Source organism: Episyrphus balteatus, chromosome 2 (genome assembly GCF_945859705.1).
Source record: "Episyrphus balteatus chromosome 2, idEpiBalt1.1, whole genome shotgun sequence".
NCBI classification, from domain to species: domain Eukaryota; kingdom Metazoa; phylum Arthropoda; class Insecta; order Diptera; family Syrphidae; genus Episyrphus; species Episyrphus balteatus.
Window position 1 is genome coordinate 120010085 of NC_079135.1, and position 18270 is coordinate 120028354.

At 27.4% G+C, this 18270-nt stretch overlaps 1 protein-coding gene across 1 annotated transcript in view; it reads left to right on the plus strand.

Annotated features, from left to right (window-relative positions):
* The window catches only part of LOC129910133 (uncharacterized), a 170044-nt gene that overhangs the window by 2100 nt on the left and 149674 nt on the right, over window positions 1-18270 (plus strand). The window contains exon 2 of the mRNA XM_055987406.1: window positions 63-286. The gene's annotated coding sequence lies outside the window, so the exon portion shown is untranslated. The remainder of the gene's footprint in view (window positions 1-62; window positions 287-18270) is intronic.

The window sequence follows — 18270 nt, forward strand, 5'->3', positions numbered from 1 at the left end:
GTTTGTTTATCTTTAATTTGTTTGATATTTTAATTGTCTTTATTTTTATTTTAATTGCACAGGCTAATTTTTTTTTTTAATAATGTGAAACTAATTCAAATTAAAAATAAATTTAACAACTTGGTCGAAGAAAATAAATAATAAAAATAATTTAGTGATGTATTAAAATTATTAATCATAACAATTAACAACAAATTAATGTAATTGAAGCAACGGATAGCTGAGACAATTTATGACAGATTGGTAGCTATTTTGCACGAGGAGGTGTTAAATTAAAAACTTTTAGGTGAGAACATTATTATTATATTTTAATAAATCATTCATTTTTAAAGTGAGTTTAATTTGAATGTATGAATGAGTTAATTGAATGATTGTATTCATTTTTGTAAATGAATGAGATATTAAGCTATAAGGAAAAAACTAAACAATACAATAATAACACTAGACAAAGGGGGTTGGGCGTTGGTATTTCTGAAAAGTAGTTTTAACCAAGACAAAAAAAATAAATTGGTATACAATAAATTTCAAACTAATACTTATACATACAATCAATTGCATTAGATTAGATGTTTTTTCTGTTCAGGTGCTTTATTTGGTTCCTTTTAAGATACACTTACAACTAATTCATTAATTGAATATTTCGGGCAGATGATTTAATAAAATTTTCATAATACAGACTCTTTGGTATAAGATCTATCTTAGTCCCAGGTACTTTTTTGATACCATTATTATTATAGTTGTTATTGCACTCTGATTTCTAAAAGCCCCACTAGAGACTTCAAGTATTGCACAACTTTTTGTAAATGAAAATTTTTTTTTATTTTGAAAAGGACTCTTACGATTTTGATAAAAAAAAAACATAACCTCGTTTTTATATATTAGAGATAACTCTTCTAGAAATGTTTATTTTATTTTTATTTTCTTATATGAAAAACTTTTGCTTAAGAAGCATTTTAAGAACTTTTGGCTTAAAAGATGTGACAAAGTTGATCACTCCACTCTACAAAGCTCATTGTTTATCTTTTGTTTTTCAACTACGCCGACCCAGCTTATATGACATGTCATAAGAAAAATATTATGCCAAAGAAAATTTAATTTTAAAATTTAGATATTCATAATTTTTAGAAATTTGGAATTTGAGGTGATTAGAAGTAAATCATTTAAAACTTCTAAAACGTTGTGTTTTATTTCATCTCAAAAGTTGGATCCCTCAGAAGAAAAAAACTGGTAAATGAAAAGTTGCAAATTTGCAGATTTACTATATTTCAGGTACATTATAAACTTACATAATTTTTAAGCCTCATTTCAGTCTTACCGTCCATAGTTGAAAAATAGGTTTGGGTTTATTTTTAATTTAAAATTGAACTCAAATGTAAGAAGAGAAACAAAATATTTAACAATGCAGACTTTATTTTTTTGTAGAACATTAAAATTTTTTCTAAATTGATTTGTTGCTAAGATATCATAAAATCACTACAAAAATGATAAATTTGTTTGTTCTATTAGTATTTTGGACTTTAGTTTTATAAGTATTTTATCACATTTTCTCCACTTGAGCAATGATTTTAAGCATCCTTTTGGGCTGTAACATGTTTAGATATTTGAATAATCTTAGATAACCCTATTTTTTATGCAAAAAAAACAAATTTTAGATTTGTTTTTTTTTTTTTTGCAAAATTGTTGAACCGGTTATTTTAAATTTGTTTGTTTTTTTTTTTTAATAAATACAAAATTTCATGTATTTTACAAAAAATATATGTATACAGTCGACTCCCTCTAACTCGAATTTCCCTCTAAGTCGAACTTTTTCACCATTTTTAATGAACAATTTTGAAGAAAAAATATTAAATAAATCCCTCTAACTCGAATTTCCCTCAAACTTCAAACGATTTTCGAGTCCCGTAAAAGGTCGACTTAGAGGGAGTCGACTGTAGTTGCAAAAAAAGATTTGGTAATACCTTCTTAATAAAATGCACGACTGTTTTGCATGTACTTGCTCTTATGTTGAAAATTATTAAGAATGTTAAAGTTTTGTATAGCATTCACAAAACAAAAATTTTAATTTATTTTATTTATTAATTTAATATGAAACGTTAAAATGTTTTTAAAATAACGAGAAAACACCATTTAAAATGGTTTACTTCTCCAAACTGAGTATTCCATTTAATTACTTACAAAGAATTTTTGGATTTTTTTTCCGTTCTTTTTTTAATAAAAAAAAATTCAAAAAAATTTGTCAAAAAAATCAATTTGGAATTATATTCTGAAGAAACCATTATTCGAAACATAAAAACAAAAACAAAATTTAAAAAGAATTATCAACCCCTTTAAAAAAAAAATTGAAAATTAAAAAAAAAATCCAATTCTGATGGACTACTTAAACAAAATTTTCAATTACCCTTCTAGGGAATCACTTAAAAGTCTTAATTGCCAAGTTTGAAGCAAATCACTTCAGTAGTTTGTTGTTGCAGCCCGACAAAGAGACAGAAAGACATAATTGCTATACCCACTTTTTAGCATTCTCCATCATCGTAATGCCATGTCTCATTGTTATCTCGAATTAATTTTTTTTGAAGAATAATAAACTTTCAATATAATAAGTACCTACCTAAGGACGCAAGTAAAAAATGGTTACATAATTTGACACATACAAAAAAATTAAAAATCATGGCCCGCTTTTAAAAAATTTGCTTAGGTATATTTAAAAGAAATCAAAAACTCTTTTTTATTTGAATGTTCAAAATAAGTCTGTATCACAGTTATTCAAACACTTCTGTAAAAAATGTTCGTTGAAATCTGTTAAGACACTTAAGAGAAACCAAGAAAATAGTTCTATGAAAGGTAGAGTTAATAATGTTTTTTTTTTGTTTTTCTTAATAAAATTTCGGTAGTAGAAATATGGCGTTGCTGTTTTTTTTTTTGCAAAACTTGTTGATTTCCGTACCCATATCTCGTTTAGGTTTGGACCGATTTCATTCAAAATTTAAATACTGATATTTTTTTAATTTTAAAGGAAAATGTGTATTCAAATTTTCAAATATAAAAAGTTTTTGTTCATCATACATTATATCTATATAACAAAGTATACAAGATGTCTAAGACAAAAACATCTGGCATTAGTGACTGAAACAAAAATTTGAAAATAAAAATTTCAATAAAACTAAATTATTTACTCAAATTTTGTTTAATTATTGTTTTGTTTTTAATGAATGCAAACTTTTATCCATTTATTGTCAGAAAATAAGAACAAAATAATTTTAAAGAATTTTTCACTTGTGTCACATTTTATACCAGTTTAACTTTTAACAGCCAAAACAATTAAACAAACTCATTTCGTTCTCTGGCACGCCAACGCCAACTCTCATATAAGTCTACATTATATCCACCTGCTTAAACTAAACTCCTCTAACGATTGTTTCGGAACAAATTAAACCTACAACAAAAAAAAAACTACCCAACTCGTCCTTCTCCTAATAAACCTATCCTTTCTCATCTCCTCCCTCACTTCTTCTGCACCTGAGTGATTCTCTATAGGCACCTATTTAGGTACCTACTTATACAAACATACATGTGTACAATAGGGCTTAGCAAACATTCACTCTTCCATATGGCACAATAACTATAGAACTTACCTACCGTTGTTCTGTATTTCTTTTATTTTTGCTGTCCCCCATTTGGAAAAAGTTGAAACAATGTGATTCTAAAAAGGATACAAACACACATATACTCATAACGAATCTAATGTTGGCATTGAGCACCTCTACTTAGAGGCAAGCAGAACCGCCGCGCGTGAACGTCAGTTGGCAGCAATTGCACGAAGGATAATTTAGTGCCCAAGGAGGTGGATAAATACATATCTACTCATCCTGTTTCTGTTGCTGGCTGAGGAGAGTCTCTGTGTTTTTTTCTCGCTAAGTTTCCCTTCAAGGAGGCTTAAAATAATTATTTCACTGAATTCTTTCTCATTTTTTTTTTTGTTGTTGTTGCCACATCTCAAACATAGAAAAGAATTTTTTTTTTTCTTTATTTTTCTAATTATAGGATAGAAAAGCGAACAAACCAACTGACACCACTTTGAGAGACACCCTTTATGGGGGCCGGGAGGGAGGAGGTTTTTGTAGGTTGTTGGTTGGTCTTGACATGGAATGGCGAAGTTGATGGTAGCAGACTGAGGGTGTAAATAGTAAATCACAAAGCAGATCCTGTTGAACCATTATATTTAATAGGTAAACTCCATTCACACACAGTTTTCACTTGGTAAATATTGGCGAAACAGTCGAAACCCCGTATTTGTGAAGTGAAGAATTTTTCAAGTAGTAGACAAGAATTAAAATAATAACTTATTTCTTTAAGACAGAAAAGGACTCTTAAAGGATATTTCTTGATTAAGTGGGTTACTATTGTATAGAAATTTTAGCATTTTCCAAAAATACTTAAAAAATATTTTTAAAAATTTAACATCATTTAAAGATTAAATCTTTAAAAAATTCCTATTTTTAAATCTCCTTTCTTAAGCCGTGTCTTAGTAACAGTAAAGTTAATTTATTTAGAAGAGATTTGGTATATCCTTGTTCCTTTAATTGCAATTGAATAAGTTTTTCAGCCTACAAGAAATTCAGATATGCGGTTTTGACTGTTCAACAACATAATTGAAAAAAAAAGGACTCCGACGACGACAACTATAAAGACGGTTTTGAAAATGATGATGAGAAGGAGACCGAGAACGAGAACGAGTACAGGAGTAGAAAAGTCCTTTTTGTGCGCTCATTGTAAACATTGTCAACATCATTGCTAGCTATCCTCGTTTACCATGAGCCTCAATCCTTTTTTATTTCACTTCAATTTTTTTTTCTTCATCATTCTATTCTTGAAATAGCTTTTGTATGGAAAGATTTTTTTTGTTTTTTTTTCTATTCTCTGTTTGCAGAGTTGAAATGGTTTATATATATTTTTCTTTTTAACCAGCAACAAATTCGTTGGATGATGGTTTAATGGGCTCAGGCTCAATTGGTGGAAGACAAAAAAATAAAATATTAAGACATAAGATCTCCCCAAAAGGATTTCATTTTTTCTTTACCTTTAAAATGTCAGAAAAATGCCAAAAACCAAATAAAGAATTGTTAAAGGGATATAGCTAGTCGCTTTTGTTTGGATTGAAATTCTAGACATTTTTCTTAGAAAATTTGTTTTTGTCATGTTTTTTTCTTTGAAAGACGTAAATGAGTCTTGAGTTTCATTTTTGTATTCATCATCATTTTCTATAGTGTCTACAATAATTTTGTTCAATCAAACTTAAAAATAATTTGTTTTTATTTGTTTGTTTGTTTGTTTTTTTTTTTTTTTTTTAATTATAAATTAAATTTTGAAGACATTGACTGATTTGTATACGGTTTTTAGCTGTCATTGTGCGGTATTTGAGTTTTTCTAGTTCAATCTAATAAAATCTTTTGTAGGCTGAATGAAAATGAAAGAGAATTTTTCTGTTTAAAATGTTTTGTTGTTTTTTTTGTTGTTTTTTTTTTTTTTTTGCTTTATACATTTAATTGAGTACCACTGCCAAAATTGTTGAGACATACAAATAGAAAAAAAAAAATAAACACAATTACAGGCAAGGTAATCCAATTTGATTGATGCCAACAAGAATTTCTTCGTTTTTACTATATCGCTTGATGAATATGTGTGCACTATTTTACTTGTTTTACATTTTTAAATGGATTTTGTTCTTAGGATGGATGATTAGAGAGGGTGGTTTGAATAGTAGGGGATTTTGTGGTGTCTAATAAAACTTAAACGAATTCTTTAGTTTTATTATTAGTGTATTTTTGGATGTTTTTGAAATAAAAAAGTGTATTTATGGATTGTACTCAACTAAGGCATGTTTTAAGCTGTTGATATTGGGGAATTGATCTGAACAATAAAGTTCATTCATTCTTAAATTTTATTTTTGTTAAAGTTAAATGTTCAAAGGTGGTACTTAATTTATTTACACATTTTTGAAAAACCAATCTTCAGGAAATTGCAAAGTTCAAATTTTTAGGAGAGCTTTTGAAGAAATATCATCGAAATCTCTTGATGGCGAGAGAAACATAAATTAAAAAAAAAAAAAATAATTTTTACTTGCTCTCTTGGGTGACTATAAGCTTTTAAAAACAATAATTTCGAGTCATTTTTGAGAGTTTTCTTATTCAACTTGGTTAGAAATTATAAAGAAATAAAAAAAAATCAAGTACATTTTTTTTTTTTAATTTGAATAAACAAAGTCCTTTTAAATGATAAGGCATATCTGTGTGTTTATAAATCGGTCAATCCTTAAACGAGTTATGCGTAAATAACCAAAATGTGAGTTTTGTTTGATCCAAATAGCCTGGCTTAGATCATTAACAAATTTAATCGAAATCGTTAAAAATGTTTTCGAGAAAGTTGCAATAGCTTATAAAATTCGTATTGGAAGTACACTTTTTAAGTCAGATATTAAAAAAAAACAACCTTGAGAATTACGAAAAAATCATCCGTCATTTCAAGAAAATCCGTCCAACCGTTTTGGCTGTAGCTTCATGTACAGATAGAATTGATGAATCACAAATGCACCGACTTGTAGCGACGTACAGACTGACAGACGTCATGACGAAAACTTTTTTGGACCTCTCCATCATCGTATAGTTAGTTTTGATTAAAACCTCAAACATTTTTTTGACGCGAAACCAACCTGCCCTATGAGCGTTCAGTATTTAGCATTTATTTTGCTTTTCCTGCAACCCCACCTCCTCTTGCTAGAGTATCATTGTCATGAAAAAACCCATCTCTGCTTGCCGCTCGGAGGTAAATTGCAGGTCAATTCCATTCTTGCAAATTAATCACATGTATAAAAGATTGGTTGAAAATTGGTAGTCACTAGGCCTTGCTTATTCACGGGGTGTCAAATATTAATTGTTAAAAATACATCATAATATGTAATTTGTAGTCCACGTGGGTTCACTATGGCGTATGCGTAACATTTTACCTTCAAAATTATTAAACGGCCATTGAAAATTTCCTGCAGTTCTGTCTGGCTGGCTGCCTACATAAAGATCTACAGTCCTAATGGATGGGTAAATTTGGTTTGAATTTGTTAAGTCAAATATTTTGGGACTTTCCAAACGGATTTGTGGAATTAATTTGATTGGATGAAAAATTAAGATACCTGCCATACTATCTTTTATTTAATTTCTAAATTTCTCCCAAAACGAATAATTCAATTATTTTTATATAAATCATAAATAAAGTTAAAAAAAAAAATAATTTGTTTGTTTAAAAAAAAAAAAAAATTTTTGTTTGAAATTTAAAATATGTTTTTAAAAATTAAACAACTTAAACTACATGGCCGAACTCGAAGACTCAAGTTGGACAAAAGTCTTAAATACACCAAAATATTTGTAGTATTTTTTGCACTTTCGTGATATACATACATTTTGAATATTAAAAATATACCGTTTTATCGTATATAATAAACACCGGTGCACTGAGGGAAAAGCCACCATAAAACAATGTAAAATCAATGAACACCACATTGATTTAACCATTATTCGGAATGATTTTGCGTTGCAGATAAACATTTTAAAATCAACGTGGAAAGAAGGTTAATTTTTGATGGTTTCGTATCTTAAAGTCACATAAATCAAAGTAGAAACAACGACGTTTCAACTTCAATTTATTTTTTCCCTCAGTGTGAATAAACAATTATACCGATTTTTGTTATATAAATAGCATTAGTAGTATAAAAAACGATCTGGTTTTTGGTGAAAAACTATTTCTTTGAGTTTGAAAAATACACAATAAATCTATGGATAAAATTCACCATTAAAATTATACTGATTTAAAATTTGAACCGTAGTTTATTTTTTCAACCCAAACAGTTTTATGAATTAAAACTTGTACATTTCTTATGAAATTAATGAAAATGAATAATATGGCTATAAGAAAATAATGAATAAGTATGAATTTGGTTGCCTAATTTAAGGACGAAGCACATTCTGTCTACTGATTTTGGATACTTCTCTGTCTAAAAATCAAGAGCTTCGGAAATTTCAATAATAATTTTTTTCTATTATTGAATATAGTATAAGTTTTTCAAAAATTATATTTTTTTTGTTGTTTTTTTTTCATAAACGGAACAAAAAAATTGAGAACGCGGGATAATTTATTCGATATATATAGTAAAATAAATTAATCGCTGTCTTTATTTTTAAAATTGCGTATAGTAAAATAAATTAATCGCTGTCTTTATTTTTAAAATTGCGTCCAGCCGAATGTCATTTTTTTTTGAAAAATATGGCGTCTCCCACTTATTTAGTTTGGTGAAGTGTATTTCCTACACCAAAGTACTCAAGTAGCACAAAAGTCAAAAATACACCAAAATATTTAGTGTATATTTTACACTTTCGTGATATGCATTTTGAATATAAAAAATACACTACTTTTTAGTGCAGTTTTTAGACATTTAATTCTGTTTCAGTGTAAATAATACCCATGTTCTCGTATATAATAAACACCGCTTGCATAAAATTTGTACCGATGTTCGGTATATAAGTTGTGCCAGTGGTATACAAATTGTTCTGGCTACTGGGATATAATATACTCCATAGGTGTATTAAAATCCGAAACTTAGATTTTTTCTATTTAAAATTTAAACCGAAGTTTATTTTTTCAATTCGAAATAATTTAATGAATTACAATTTACACCGTTACTTATTTTATAAGAGAAAGTGTCTATAAGAATTTTAAACTCATTATATGAATCTAAGTATTCACCTACGTAATAATTATAGACGTAATAAAATCATGAATAAATACGATTCTGAGTGCCTTATTTTAAAACAAAGCATATTCTGTCGATAGATTTTTGGCCCTACCCCGTCTAAAATTCGAGCGCCTCGAAAATTTTAATAATTCAAAGATTTTTATTCGATTCGTAAATTTTTTTTTTTTTTAAATTATAGTTTTTGGTTGTTTTAAGACTTTTTTTAATACTTTTTGTTAAAAACAAGTCAAAGACACAAAAAACGTGGCATAATTAAGACAGTATATATATTAAAATAACCAATCATTGTTTTTATTTAAATATGGCGGCCACACATATCTCAATTTTTCTTATTATTCCTTAAAAATATGGCCGTTGTCCAAAATATACACCAATTCCTAAATTTGGAATAAAAAATGAGCCAATTTCAAAGAAAAAGAAACAAAATACACAATTGTAAAAGTTATATGCAATATGCTCTTTTCAGTGCATTTACTGTATAAAATATTCACTGATTTATATTATATTGAGAAATTATACAAAAAACGCACCGAAACTAAAGGAGCAATGAGAAAAATGCACAATTGTTAAAAATATGTCAAAAAATATTTTTTTCGGAATATTTTATTTGCTGTTATGGTATGAGAAATGTGCAAACCCTTGTAAAAAAAAAAAAGTTTTGTAAACAATAAAAACAAATTTATTATAAACTCATACATTTTTTAAGTCTGTTCTTGTTGCTCGGCAACAACATCTTCTTCATATTTATCGACTCTTTGAGCTTTTAGATCCTCTTCTCCATCCTTTTTGTCCAAATTTGCATCTAACTTTATCTTTTTGGTACTTTCGGCTCAACTTCCTCCTTCCTCTTCAATAAATCTCTAAAATATTTGTGGTCAACGTTTGCGTTTACACCACTGATAAATAGGGATATAACATTGCTTAGCTTGGAATCCAATCTAGGAAAGCTCATATGATTTCCTGATCGATCAAATTTTCCAACAACATTACATTTTGTACAACATATCAACACAACATTATATTAATTTAATTTCGAAAAACTCATTTTTGTTGATTTAAAAATGCTGTGTGCTCTTTAAGAATTAAATCGCCACTGAATAATTTCAATTATATTTTGTTATTTATTTTTATGTATTTAAGTGCATTTTATTTCCATATGGTGTTAAAGCTTCACCAAAACATATTTGGCAAATAAAAATGGTCTATTTTATCTACAATATATAGTGCAAAAAATATGTTATATTTTTTGGTTGCAGAAACGATTAATTTTATATACCATTAATGGTATATTTTAAAAACAACTGAGCACCGGTTAATTTTTTGCACCAAATTTCAAAATAAATGTTGAAAAAATGCACAGAAAATACAATGGTGTATTTTTTATACCGATATTTTTGACAAATACACCAAAATCTTAAGTTTTTTTCAATTATACACCAAAATTAATGAATTTTACACCAATTTATGCACAAGTGTGCTACTTGAGTATAGTGTACAAAATATACCATTTTGGTTGCTTTCAGAATCGAATAATTTTATGTTTTTTTTTTTTTTTAATAACTGAAATGGGTGCATATTTTGCATTGAATTTTAAAAGAAATGTTGAAATTTTGCACCTAAAAGACAATGGAATAATTTTTGCACCACTTTTTCCTACATTTTATTTAAAGCACGTTATCATTATTAAACAGAAAATAAAAAAAACTCTCAAACATGTAAAATAGATTATAATCATTGCCATGAACATTTTGAAATTTGAAACTATAAGACCAGCAAATAGTAATTATTTTTGAATTTATTTTCTATTCATTTACATTTTGTAATCAATATGTTTATTTAAATAAAATAAACAAAACCAATGACATTAACAATAATCAATACGTAGGCAATAATAATCCAGGATTTAATTTTATTCATACAAGTACAAAAGAGAATAATCATTAAAAATAATATTTGTGGTAAATATAGAATTACATATACCCAAAACAAATGTAATATGCAAATACAATATAATTTAAATAAAATCTAATTTCAAATGCAATTGAAAATATGAGAAACATGATTATATTCATAAAACAAATATTATATACGTTTTAATAATAAATCAAATTATTTTAACTAACATTTCATCTACGTAATGAAAGCTTTTTATAATGTTAATATTTGAACAGAATAATACAAATTATGGTTTGGTGATTTGGTTGAGGGTCGATTTTTTTTTACCATTCAATCTTAACAAAAAAAAAAGAAAATATTACTCATACGACACAGTGACCATTTATACGTTAATTTTTTTAACTCTGTTAAATAATAAGGAACAAAAAATAATAAACTACATTTATCAGTGAAATCCTCCTATTATAACCAGCAAAATGTGAGTACATCATTGCCATAGATAAAGAAAAGGATATCCGGTTGGTATAAGCAATGAAAGAATAAAAACGTTTGAGCACTAAGCATGATGTATTTTCTGCTAAAATAAAAACATCTAATATGACGATGATGACGAAAGACATCCATGAAAAAGAAGCCTTACAAAATCGCACAGGATGAGTTGAAAATCTGAATCATCGATTGCATTTTATCTTTTTATTTATTTATTCTATACGGTTTCCATATCTGAGATACATATATCTGATCTATATGAATTAAAAAGCTAAGGCAAATGTGAATGTGTGAGTGTATAACATTTTGCTTACTCTCATCAACATTATAATTACTAACAAACTGGGTCAATTAGTCGCTTAAGTTCAGCATCAGCAGCTGGCTATAAAAGTTAGCCTTAGAAATGTGAAGACGCCAACAAGCCGTTGATGATGAACTTTGATGGTTAATAAGAGAAAAGCATGTATGCCACACACAACATACATATTTCTATAGAAAATATACCAATACTAAAGAAAATAAATATTTGCACATGTATCCTACACATTCAGAGGAAGAATATTTTGTAATTAAGTGGAGATTTCTAGCTAGAGATTATTTGTATTGAAATTTATCTCTATGTTTTTTTTTGTTTGTATTGCGTGTTTGTCCATTCATCGTCGTTTAGAAAGGATTCACATTTAGATCAAATATATTTATTTTTTCCGTGTTGGTTGTTTTAGTGTGAGAACTCTCGAGTGGCTCTTAAATATCTTTTCCTTTTTTTTTTTGTTGTAATTCCCTAAATTATCATTTGAGATTTAAGTGATTTATTTGAACATGAAAATAATGATTTGAGAGAAAAATTATGTCCTTTGGACAAAAGATACTTAAAAGCCACAATACAATAAGTAAAAAGCTTTTCAGAGTTTTTTTCTTTTTTTGTAAAAAAGAAATTTGTTCTTGTTATAATTTTTAAGAAGTAAAAAATGTAATGGTGCCAGAATTGATTCCTAATCGTTATGGCCATTCAATTTGACATTGTTAAAGTGACATAAATATCATAAAAATACTAAAATTGATTTTTTATCGACCAGGAAAAATTTTAAAAGAAAATCCTTTTTACAAAAAAATATAAGACAAAAAATAATGTCTATTTAATGTATCGACATCTGTGCACAAATTGAACTAAATGAATAATTCATGTGAGGGAATTACATTCACTTTCTCTCTAACATTTGATGGAATCTTTTGTGAAGGGTCACTTAAGATTGAGAGTGCTGTAATTATATTTTCAAAGAGAAGGAGTTTTCTGAAAAAGTTTTTATTGTTCTGTTATAGAAATACAAATTGTCTTCACTGGCAAAATTATCCGGTTACTGTGGCGTATACGTAACTTTTATATTAAAAAACAAATTTAAAAGAATTAAGATTTTTAATTTTATGTGAAAAAAAAAATACTATTGGACACGAATTTTATGTTTTTTTTTTTTTAATTTAATACCTATTCCAACTACTCTCACCATGTTTTTCATTTTCTATTGCATTTTGTTATTAGATTTTATTTAAATCACATTGTATTTGCATATCACATTACTTGGGTAATGTGATTCTATTTACCTCAAACATTATTTTTAATGATAAATTCCTATGTCCTTTTGTTTAGGTATGAATATCCTGGATTATTGCTTGTATTGGTTATTATTAATGTCATTGGTTTTGTTATTTTATTTGAATTAACATATTGATTACCAAATGTTAATGAATTGAAAAAAGATTCAAATTTAATGACCATATAATGTAGGATATGTAGGTTTAAATTTTCAATATGTTAGGTAGTAATCACTTTTTTTTATTTTGTAGTAAATATTAACATGTTAAAAATACTACAACGAGAAACTTTCTGACTACTTTAACACTATACAAAAAAACATATAAAAATTGATATTTGCTAAGAGTTTGTATAAAAAAATCAACATTTTTAATTCGAAAGTTATGATTTTTAAGCTGGTTTTTACACATGAAAGTTTTCTGCTATATTTAAAAAAAAGATGCACGACTGTAAAGCATACATAAAATATATTTGCTCTTTTTTAAGAAATGTTAAGAACAATTTTCTCAATATATTTTTGGTCATTCTCCTTACTTTCTTTCTCAAAAATAAGTATATGCTATTCAATTTCTTGAACACATTTTTAGAAAAAAAAAAAATACTAGAATTGTTGGATCCGTTTTCTAGAAAAATAATTTTGTATATAAATTTTCAAACAATTTTCAAAAAAAAAAGAGGTTGTCTATAAAGCCGGTTTACGGACGATGATTTTACTTGATAACGTAGTAAGAAAACAGGTTGTGTGCTTTTAAAATGAGTCAATGAATCTCCAAATAGGGCTAGAATTTTTTGAACTCGATCAATTTTCACCAAAAAAGCAAAAAAAAACATATAATTTTATGTTCTCACGCTATTGAAACAATTTTTTTTCAATGACAACCTATAAAAAAATTTATATCATGTGATATATTTCACCTTACATTTCATAAAGCCATACTTAAATTTTTATAATGCGCAAAAAGTATAAAAAGAATTTATTGAAAACAATCATTTTCATCAAAAAAAGCAAAGAAAACGTGAATTTTTCTTCTTACGGCATTAATTCCATTTTTTTCCCAACACCTGTAAAAAATTTTATACCATCTGAAAGCTTATTTTCTTATCTCAAAATATAAATATCGATCAGGTCTATGAGACATCTACAAAAAGAGCTAGAATTTTTTTTCTAAAATTTTATTTTACCGTTATCTCAAAATTGTGTTTACGAGAATAATTGAAACTTCGCACACATATAGTCGTGGTCATGGTCTATCATTACTTGATATACTTTTTCCTGTATCTATTAAAGAAAAAAAGATAAAAATAAAAAACAATGAAAATCGGTTAAAAACGGTCAAAAAACGTGTTTTTTAAAAACTTGTTTCTTCCGTTATTCAGTTAAAACTCACTAAACGATTCCACAAATGTATGCATAAGGCTAAAATCTTTATGTTCTATAAGTTTGAGATTTTTTGAAAGCTCCAAAAAAAAGCTAAAAATCAAAAATTACCCAAAAATACCCCTAAAAAACAAGGTGTTTTTCAAAAATTCATATTTCGAAACGTAGAGTGTTGGAAAAAAATCCGTATTAGACTCCTAATTTTTTTTTCCCTCATCTTTCACCTGGCATCTTTAGAATTGTCAAAAAAATTTCCTTTACACAAAATCATCATTTTTTCATAGCCCCAACAAGTGTACAACGTTCAAACAAAACGTTATAGCTTAGTTGGAAAATTTTTTAGAATTTTTTTCTAAATGCAGTAATTCTAAAATCATCTATCTATACCAAAAAAAATCAATTACCCTATTCAATGACGGAATTTTTAAAAATCCTTCATTTGGATTAAGATTTAGGTTATTATCTTTCAAATAAGCTATAAAAAATTTTTGTATCTCTTTTGTACAAAATGTTTAGTTGAAATCGGTTGAATTTCATAAATTTAATTCTTGATTTTTAATTCCGAGATCTTATTAGCTCAAATAAATCACTTATTATGTATGTGCACTCATTTTATTTGAAAATTTGATAACAAAAAAAAAATCTACTAAACCAAAATTTTGCCAAGACCATTTTAGTTTTCTTCAAGGAAAACAAAAATGTTACGAATACGTCACAGTGACCCATTTAAATATAAAAAACTTAAATAATTAAATAATATTTTTATGTTCAATATTTATTGTTCCAGTCAGTTATAGTCAAATATTGAAAACCATTTAAAAAACATCAACAAATTAAGGAACAAAAAAATTACAATATTTTTAGGTTTTTCATGTAACTGGTATTTCCCTTTAAAATTTCAAGCATTGTATTCCGATCAATCTTAATCTGGAAAAATGTTTCCAACATTACTACTATGTGGATCATTCAGCTTAAATAAGCTTATTTTTGAAATTTAAAAAAAAAACAATTTTTTTTCTCTACAATAATTTGAAAAATCAGGAAAAAACAGGGTTTTTTGTGGTGAATAACACTGGTTAACAAGGGTTCTGTTGCCGGAACAAAAATATACTTTTCTGAAGGTTTTTGGTGTGCTGAACTCGAATCCGAAGTCAAAAAAATTCTAGCAGCTCCCGTTTTTGAGATATTACCGTTAGAAAATGCAAAAAAAACGTTTTTTTGTGTTTTTCGGACCTTATTCTATTGTATAAGGAAAATTGTTTGAGCATATTTAGTAACGGTTTCTATAAGAACTATTTCCCATCTTTCGATACCTGTTTAAATCTTTTCAATATCTTATGTATTGCCCGAGATATCTTAAACTGAAGTCAGTGGGTTTGGCTTCATATATCATAAAGAAGATAATGACATTATAAAATTTTTAAAAATATCAAACAACTGAGGATATCTCGGGAAGTAAAAAAGATATCGGAGAGATTTAAACAGATTTAAAAAGGTGGAAAATAGTTCTTATAAAAACCGTTACTAAATATGCTCAAACAATTTTCCTTATATAAAAGAATAAGGTCCGAAGTGCTGCACTTTCTAACGGTAATATCTCAAAAACGGGAGCTGCTAGAATTTTTTTGACTTCGGATTTAAGTTCAGCACACCGAAAACCTTCAGAAAAGTATATTTTTGTTCCGGCAACAAAAAAAAAGTTTAATTTTGTAAACCAGTGTAATCAGGCACTAAGTTGGAAATATAGAGAAAGTTGGTACATAATATTGAATGTGTGTCAAGACCCACTTTGTTTGAATTCTTTACCATCGTAATGTCTTGTCTGATTGATTGTTATGGCATGATTTTTTTTACGAACCCTAAACTTGTCCTACATTAGTACCTATTCATATACCGCAAGTAAACATTTTCAATCAAAATAAAATATTTAACTTATACCAAACTAAAAAACTTCACAGACTTAATAAAAATCAATTGTGGCAATAAAGTTTTTTACACACAAAAACCCTTATAATACTTTATCTCAAATCCTATCATAATATTCCTACCACAAAGTTTTTTATCTGTGGTTCGCAACAGGCTGAACAACAATATCAAAATAAAATAAAAAAACTTCTCAATATCCTCTCAACTTCAACCCTCAACATTGTTTTTTTCTTCCATTCAAAAGGTCGCTGTCTATTGAAAAATAAAAATAAAAATAATCTAAATAAAATCAAAATCCACATCATAAACAAATATCCTTTTTCATTAACACTAAGCTGAAAATCTTGCATACTACTTCCTCAAAGTCAAATTGGTGTTTCAATATCCTCTTTAACAATAAAATCGTAATTTTTCTCATACCAAAAAAAAAAAAAAAAAAAAAAAATACAAAAAACAAAAAACAAAAACTGTAGGAGGTGGCATTTCTTGCAGGATCATAATAAAAAAAAAAAGAAAAAAAAACTGTTCGAACACCATGGCGACAATTTGCCGAGCAAAGCGAGTCTTTCTTTTGTACTGAAAAAGAAAAATAATAATAAGAAAACATCAGCAATGCCTTCATGTACATCGTCTACCCCCCACCCTCCCACCCCCCCCAATCAGTCAGTTGAAGTCTGGATCTGGACAGAGAGGACTGTTAAACATTCCAATATACAACGACCACCAACGGCCATAATAATTCAACCAATTTCAATCTTTGAATAGATGTCCTTTTTACCCCTCACAGAGAGGCCATACCCAGATGTATAGACAAATATTATGTATTTGGGGTAACTAAAGGAAGAAGAGGAAACAATTTTATTTGAATATACTCGAAGAAAAATATATTCACGCACACAGCATGTTGATGATGAGGAATAGCAAAAGCTGTTACATACATTTTTTTGTTTTTTTTTTTCAAGGACATCATTGAAATTTTCATCTCGTTTTCTTATTTTACAGAAAATGTATGTAAAACATCGAACCTAAAGTACTTAATTTTATTTCCTCGTCTCCTTGGGTTTTTGATGGTTTGAGGCCCTTAGGGCTTTGTTTGTGTCCACATTGGTGAGACTTGACTTAATGTCAAAGAATAAAATTTATTTTCTGATGGTGAGAGTTGGTATGGTAAATTTATTTTGTGTACCGTTATGCTTAGAAAGTGACTAATAAAAATGAAAACCGCAATGGAAAATGTCAGGTGGTGTCTTGTCTTGAACATTTCTCCAACTTTTATGTTACTTGTTTTTATAATCAAAGTAGCTGCACTAAATTCAAATTATATTCGAACTTTTGAAATCTTTTGCTTTGAACAAGTTTTTACGATAAATTAAGGATTCTCAAATTGGAGATCATAAAATTGGAATTTGGACTGTTTTATTTGAGATACTTGGGGAAATAGGAATTTCTAATGAGAAATATTCTTTTGGGAATGAGCCAACTAAACAAACCGATTTAAAGATACTGGTCTTAGGTTTCATTTATGTTATATGGTGTCCTTATGGGTATATAGATTCTTGTTTAATTTAAATATTTTATAGAGGTCGAGTGAAGAAAATAATTTAAAGAGCTGTAAAATTTCATCGTATTTTAAAAAGTTCGATTGCAGAGAAAAGTCTTTGATATGTTTCAAACTTTTTTCAGACTTCTTTCTTTTAACAAAAAATTTATATTTTATAATAAATCAATATTTTGCATCTAAAATTCTGTACCACTTTGATATCGGCATAGAGCAAGTTCATGAGTCCTTTTTAGTGCAGTCATACAGTTTGTTTTATTTATTTATACATTTTTCCTTTTTTTTTGTTTTTTTTTTTTTGTTTTCTTTCAAAAATAAAACAATCTTGTCTAAAAACATTTACAACACCCAAGTTCCATTGTCATTTTTCACTAAGATAACCAAAAGCATTGAGTCCTCACAACCCCAGCTCATTAATTTTTCAAAACATACCTTTCTATCTTTTTTTTTGTTTTGTTGCCTTTTTTTTTATTTGCCTCAAGTAATATAGAAATAAATAACCAAGACTATACACAACGTCCCTACTTTTAGATGAATTTTTTTGTTTTTTTTTTTTTTGTTATTCTTTTTATAGAAAAAATCTCTTGTCTATATACTATGTACAGTACAGTACAACTTGGTCCTGGTATCATTTT